This window comes from Mandrillus leucophaeus, unplaced genomic scaffold (assembly GCF_000951045.1).
Source record: "Mandrillus leucophaeus isolate KB7577 unplaced genomic scaffold, Mleu.le_1.0 Scaffold1010, whole genome shotgun sequence".
NCBI lineage: Eukaryota > Metazoa > Chordata > Mammalia > Primates > Cercopithecidae > Mandrillus > Mandrillus leucophaeus.
The window spans coordinates 204,392-211,579 of record NW_012098211.1 but is presented as its reverse complement, the minus strand read 5'-3'; the positions used below and the strand labels follow the sequence as shown (position 1 = coordinate 211,579).

The following is a 7,188-nucleotide window of genomic DNA, read 5'->3' as shown; positions in this document are numbered from 1 at the left end:
TCGGTGTGTGGATGACTGGCCAGCTCTCTGGACATCTCCCTCCCTCCAGCTCCCTTGGTTCTCACTGTGGGTCCTTCTGTCTTTGTCTCTTCCATTCCTCTTCTCCCCCTGGGCCCAAATCAACTTCTCTCCATGACTCCATCCTCCCATCTCCATCCCTCTCTCTCTCCCCTCACCCCCCACCTTCTCTCTCCCTTCTCTCTCTCTCACTGTTTCAACCCATCTTTCTATCCTCCTTGTCTTTCTCCTCTCTGCTGTTCCCCTCCCTCTCTCATCCCTTCTCTCATCTTCTCTCTGCCTGTCCCATCCTCTGACTGACCTCACCCCTGCATTCTCTACTCCTCTCCAGTCCTGCTCAGTGAGCCTCTCACCACCAACCTCTGCCCATCACACAATTTAAAAATTACAGGAAGATGGTGGGGGGCACACGACTTATGGAGAAATGTCTACACCCAGCTCAACTTCCCTTAGAGCCGCCTGGAGTTGGTGCTCCCGGGGGCAGCTGGCTCAGTGGGGAATGAGCTCTGACAAACCCTGAGTCTCGGCGAGGCTCCTCAGGGGCTTCACAGCTGCTGCTGGGCCCCCTTCTATTCCCTGTCAGGAGAAGTTGGCCACCTCATGGGGATGGATTCTTGTCCATCTGCTCACAAGGCACCACGGGCAGTCACTAGGAACACAGTGACTATTTCTAGAATGAATGAGCACAACCTCCACCCATGGCTGGATACAGGATATTCCCCCATCCCAGAAGGCCCCCTCGGGCCCTTCCCAGTCAACACTACCCAAAGGGTAACCCTGCTTCTGTGGCCAGCAAGGCAGTATCTGCCTGAGTTTGAACAGTGTATGAGGAGTCACACCTGGTATACCTTGGGGTGTGAACTGGTCCTCCAGGAAGCGGACAGCCAGAAAGATAGGACTGCAAATGTTTATTAAGGGAAACACTATGGAAATGAGAGAGAGAGGAGCGAGCACGGGGCATGGGGCATCAAATATGGTGGAGACTTTTCCAAGATATCATGGCTCAGGAGACTCTTCAAATTTCAAAATTGTCCTGTAAGGTAAAAAGATTTCGGTTTATTTCCAGGTGACCTTCTTTTGCCCAATGTACATTTTGTCTTCTCTGAAATATCTGTGCCCCTGCTGAATACATCTGTGTGTGGCCGCATCTGTGTCTGTATGTCATGAAGAATAATTATCCATAGATCACAGATGTAAATCTCAGAGTTTAACTGTGTATGTATTTTTAGAATCTCTTCATCTCATAAGGATCTGAATTCTAATCTTACAGACAGGGGCTTTCCCTTATCTTTTGAAAGAGAAACTGGAAATCCCAGAGGCTGAGCTATTACACCCTAAGGTTTATTAAATGAACTTCAATGAACATCTTTTGCTGATCTTCTGACTGGGAATATTTTCATTTAACCAGCGGGAGGGGTGAGGCTGTTTTGCAAGATGCTTTCCTTATGAGCTTGGTCTCCCTGCCCTCACCGTGACCTCACAATCACATCATTCCCAGCTCATTTCTGAGAAAGCTGGGGCTCTGAGCCCTACTGAGAGTTGGTGTCTGGGCTTAGGCAGCAAAGACACAGGGAAGGGAAAGCACTTTGCATGCCAAGGTTGGGAGATGCAAAGTTGAGAGTCGTGGGTGGGAAGGAGAGGGTGCTGGAGATCAGAGGAGGCCAGAGCAGCTCAGGATTGGCCTTGAGTTTCCGGCCAGAGTTGGCCTCATTCTGAAGGCCAAGGCCGCAGCTGCACTGAACCAGAGCCATCCTCATTGCTAGTCTCCTTGGGCCATAAAAACTCAAGGACACAGGTTCCCCTCACAGAACCAAGCTAAATTTTTCAGACCTCTAGGCATTCATTCACCCTGATCCAGAGCCTTCACACACCCAGGGAAAGAATCATCTTTCTGCCGATAATGGACTAAAGGCTGTAGGGCAACAAGGAAGTGCTGTGGGGGTAATTCCCCGTGCACACTGTGCTATCTGAGCTCCCACGGGCTCTGTGTGGCCCTCACGCAGCCTCCACGCTGCTGCTCACACTGCTTGCCTGGCTAGGAGCAGCCTTCCAGCTCCATCTGAGTTCAACAGACCCCCATGTGACACCTCCCTGCTTCATCTTTCTCTTCCACAGCCCCCTGTTTACTCCCAGGAGATTCTGTCTCCTTCTGCACCCTGCGTCCCTTCACCTGTGCTTCCACTGGGGTGGTCAGAAGCTCTGTGCCCTTCAGTGTGGGTCTCTCTGCTGTAGGACACAGGATGCCCTGCCAGTCAGGGACGGGTCTCATCCCTCACAGAGCTGGCCATATGGCCCAGGTTCCATACACGCCTGTAAAACTGGTATTTCTAGCTTCTGTAAACAATCTCTGGCTGAGCGCAGTGGCTCACACTTGTAATCTTGGCACTTTGGGAGGCCGAAGTGGGCAGACGGCATGGCTCCAGGAGCTTGAGACCGGCCTGAGTAACGTGGTGAAACATGGTCCTTACAAAAGGTAGAAAAAAAAAATAGCCAAGCATGGTGTTGCACACCTGTAGTCCCAGCTACTCTGGAGGCTGAGGTGGAAGGATCACCTGAGCCCTGGAGGCAGAGGTTGCAGTGAGCCAGGAGCGCACCCCTGCACTCCAGCCTGGGTGACAGCAAGACTCTGCCCCAACCCTCCAAAATGAAAAAACTCTTTCCTCATCTACAGAAGATACCTGCTGCCAAGGTCATAATGCAAATGACTTGTAGTCTCAGAAACTTGAGCAAAGTGACCACATCCTCAGCCAGTGCTACCCTTGTATTGCGAAGCCCTGCAGTACAATCTATGACATTTCTATTCATTCAAAAAAGGAAAGATGAATCTATTTTGCAATGCAGTTCACACTGTTCAGATAAACATACCAAGTAGTACATGTGGAGGTGGTGGTCGAGGCCACAATGGGTAGGGAAGCTGGTTGAGGTCCTGGAGGAGTCGGTTCAGATAGCAGAGGCCAGCCAAGTGGAGAAGGTGCCAGATGTACTACAGGAGACCCTGGTGGAGGAGGTGGCTGAAGTCCCAGGGCCCATGAGTGGAGATTATTGAAGCAGCTGAGGAGATTCATGTGAAGGTGGTTATTGAGGGGCCAGACGCCACCCAGAAGGGGTGGCTGAGGATCCAGAGGTTACTAAGTGGAGATGTAGTCAGAGGTCCCAGAGGCCTCACAGAACAAAAAGGTGAATGATGTCCCAGAAGAAGGCAGCTACAAAAGACGGATGAGGTCCTGGAGGGAGGACACATGCTGGACGTGGATGAGGTCTGGGAGGACCAAGAGCTGCAGGAGGTGGATGAGTTCCCGGAATACAGACACATGTAGCATGTTGATGAGGTCCCAGAAGACTTATAAGTCCAGGAGGTACATGAGGTCCTGGAGGACCAACAGCTGCAGGAGGTGGATAAGATCCCAGAAGACCTACAGCTGCAGGAGGTGGATGAGGTCTGAGATGACCACCAGCTGCAGAAGGTGGGTGAGGTCCCAGAAGACCTACAGCTGCAGGGAGCGGATGAGGTCCCAGAGGACCAACAGCTGCAGGGAGCGGATGAGGTCCCAGAGGACCAACAGCTGCAGGACGTAGATGAGGTTCCGGAGGACTGACAGCTGCAGGCGGTGGATTAAGTCTCGAAGGACAGACGCATGCCACGGGTCAATGAGGTCCCAGAGGACCAACAGGTGCAGCAGGTGGGTGATTGAGGTCCCGGAGGATTGACAGCCGCAGGTGGTGGATGAGATCCGGAAAGACAGGCAACTGCAGCAGGTGGATGAGGTCCTGGAGGACTGACAGCTGCAGGAGCTGGATGAGGGCCTTGAGAACACTCGAGTGGAGGAGGTGGTTGAGTTTTCAGGGGACTCTCTAGTGCAGGACGTGGTTGAGTTCCCAGAGGACAGTCAAGTGGAGGTGGTTGAGTTCCCAGAGGACACTCCAGTGGAGGAGTTTGTTGAGGTCCTAGAAAACCTCCAGATGGAGGGAGTGGTTGAGTTCCCAGATGACATCCAGGTGGAGGAGGCGGCTGGCAGCCCATCAGTGATCCTGAAGGGCCAGCCATGAGATCGGGCAACTAGGGCCATTCTGAGAAAGGATGAGGAGAATTGACCTGCAAGTCAGGAGGAGAAAATGTTTTGAAATATATGAATATGATGGACAAAAACACCAAAACCAACACAAGCTGCACCTTATGCTGCAGGTGATAGTCCCTTGTACCTTTCCCTCCTCCAGGTTTCAAAATGGCAGCATCAATGCCCCCCTCCAAAAAAAAACTCCCTTCAACTGAGTCCTGCCGATGGCAGGGGAGTGAAGAAAAGTCATGGGGACAAACTGCTATCCCCACACACCACTCTGTCTGCAAATGTAGGCAGGCTGGGGGCCTGTCCCTGGGAAGACAAAGTCATAACCCGGTAACAAAGAAGCATGTTTCTGACACAGGGGTGTCTATGTCTATCCTCATTCCTCCCTCACCACCATCACCAGAGCATGTTCCTTGCATCAGATAAACAGAGAGAAAGAGAAGCATGAAAAGCCCATTGTCCACACGTGAGTCGCGGCTACTCTTAAGAGAATGGCCTCCAGGCTTTTCATGTGCTGTCTCTGATTCTCAGAAATCTGCAAGGTCAGTGTGACCACCCTGCTGCAAATCTAAGAAAATAGAGGCTCCCAGAGGAAGGAGAAATTTCACCCAGCATCACACAGCTGGCAAGAAGCAGAGTGGAAGTCCATTCCAGCTCTGCCTGCAAGACCCTCTCGTCCCCCTTCTGCTTCCCTTCTTGACAAAGGGTCTTCCTCACTTTGGAGGTGCCATCCGTGGGCACAAAGAGCTCTGGGGAGATGGGGATTCCTGAAGAGCTGCAGGGGAACTGGGACAGGGTTTTCTGATAGAATAATCCTACATACAGATATCAGTTTGGCACGGCTATCATATTTCTTTAACTTCTAGGTAATACCAAATTTTAAGTGCACTATGACATAAAGGATAATTTTGTCCATGGAAAAATGAGGTGGGAATTCTCAACAACAGAAGCAGTTTAAAAATGTGTTTGATTTCAAGCGTGTAAGTCCCATGATGTGTGATCAGAGGATTCAGCAGCTGTCGGAGACACAGAAGCCACACAAGAACCAGCTCGGCTGAGCATCAGTTAAGGCCTTCATTGGCAATTGTGCCTGTAGGCAATGAGTGACGTTCACTCTCCACCACCTCACAGCCGGGGCACATTTTCTATTAAAATATGGAACCTCTGACACTTAGAATATTAGATCAAGGGCAACACTGGGTGAGGGTGGGGCTGTTTTTGCTCAACACAGTTAAGAACAGACGGGACTGTGATGAACTATGGAATTGACTTTGCCAAAGAACATTCAAAATTGCACAAAGCACATATTAATGCTGGATCGATGAGTTTTCACTTCTGGGATTACGGCGGATATTCTGAAGGTTAATTACCTACCTTATAGCAGAAAAGAAAATCACAGCAACAAAAAGAAACCCCGCATATTTTGGGAAGGGGACTCCACACCATCGTGAGTAAAAGGGATCGGCAAGGTCTACTGGGCCATAAGACCGACCGCAGTGGAGCTCAACGGCATCCTCTCGTTATTTCTGGAAACAGAACAGTGACAGCCCTGCAGCCCTCGGCCCTTAAGCATTTATGGCTTCTGGAGGTGCCACCAAAGATGACCAGCTGAAAATGGAGAAGCCTGAAAGAAAGCTCATGGGGAAGATTTTGCTTTCAAAAAATCCACAGAGCAGAGGACAGGCCAGGAGAGGGCGCTGTAGGAAAAGACAAAAGTGTCCTGAACTAGAGGGAAAACTACCCCAGCATTTACCTTTGTCTTCTCTGTGTTTTCAGGTGGGACAGAGCGGCTGTTCCTCATGGAACCGAATGAGGTCCTGAATCGGCTAAGGGCCAGAGAAGGGAATGGGACTTAATTGGGCTTGCATGCTCTGTGCCAAATGAGAAACCCTCCACACCCTCCGCTGCCACCTCTCTCTCTTTGCCGCCCTCTGGGCCTCATCCTTGAGGAAGACACCACAGAGCCCTCATCCAGGGGTTTTCTTAATTCTCCTCTGACTGTGGCCAGGCCGGGCTCTAAGCAGCTGGAAGTGAGCGCTACATCAAAAGTTCACTGCGCATGTCAGAGGAAGTCACTCATCATGTGAGCACGGACTCAAAATTAAAATAGGAACAGCCGTGGATGGGAAGAATATCAATGAACCCTGGACAGAAACAGCACTCTCTCCTTTTCTTCAAGCCGTAGGGGCGTTCAAAATTAATCTAACCTCTATATCTGACCAGGTATTATCAATATTTATGAACAGAAATGGACATAAAGAGACTAACATTCATGAGGAAAGGTAAGAGCTATAGAAATTAACTGGAAGGTTTTAGAATTATACTTCAAATGTTAGAGAACTAAGATGACATAGAAATTTAATTTACTAATGAAGTTTTATAGTTCACAATAAACAATTTAAACAAACAAAAAGAATGAAGGAAGCTCCAAAAAGTGTAAATAAGTGTAAATAAATGTTTCTTTAAGAAAAGAAGAAATATTGATCCATGAAGACATAGCCAGAAAATTTCTGCTCCCATCAACACTTATAACTCCCATTCTAAAATGTTATTGGTGTTACTTTTCTCATAAAAAAAAAAATAAGGCCGTCCCACTGACTCAAGGTTGGAAGAGGAGCTGGTCCATTTGCCTTCTAGGCTCATCCCCTCAGTTAAAAGTAACCAAGACGTCAGGGTGGAACAGTGTCCACAGTCAGTGGAGGGGCCTGAGCTCCACCATTCACAGGGGACCAGCCAAGAGCCACTCAGCTGTGGGACCTGAGAAAAACAGGGTCCTGCCACTTAAGCTCTCACCCCCGAAAGGAGAAGCAGGGTGTGTGGATTGTGCAGCAGAAGTTAAGCGGCTGCCTTCACAGCGAGCTCCTCCCTCTCCAGCAAGGGTTCTCTAGCCCCAGCCGTCCCTGGGCTGCCTCCTGACTCATGTGTCTCACTGGCACTCCCTGCTTTTCCATCATTTCCCATCTTGAAGATAGAGAAAGAATTGACCTGAAGAATTAAAACACCATGTTTTTTACTAGACACTCAAAAGTTCATCTTAAAACAAAACATCCTTAAAATTTGTCCATCACAGTTACCTACCTGTGCTGCTTGCAGGCAGCCTTCCTCT

The 7,188-nt window shown here is 49.6% G+C and overlaps 1 pseudogene; it reads right to left on the bottom strand.

The window, feature by feature from the left end:
• Window positions 1-2,805: 2,805 nt before the first annotated feature.
• Window positions 2,806-5,883, bottom strand: LOC105536414 (annotated as a pseudogene).
• Window positions 5,884-7,188: the final 1,305 nt, after the last annotated feature.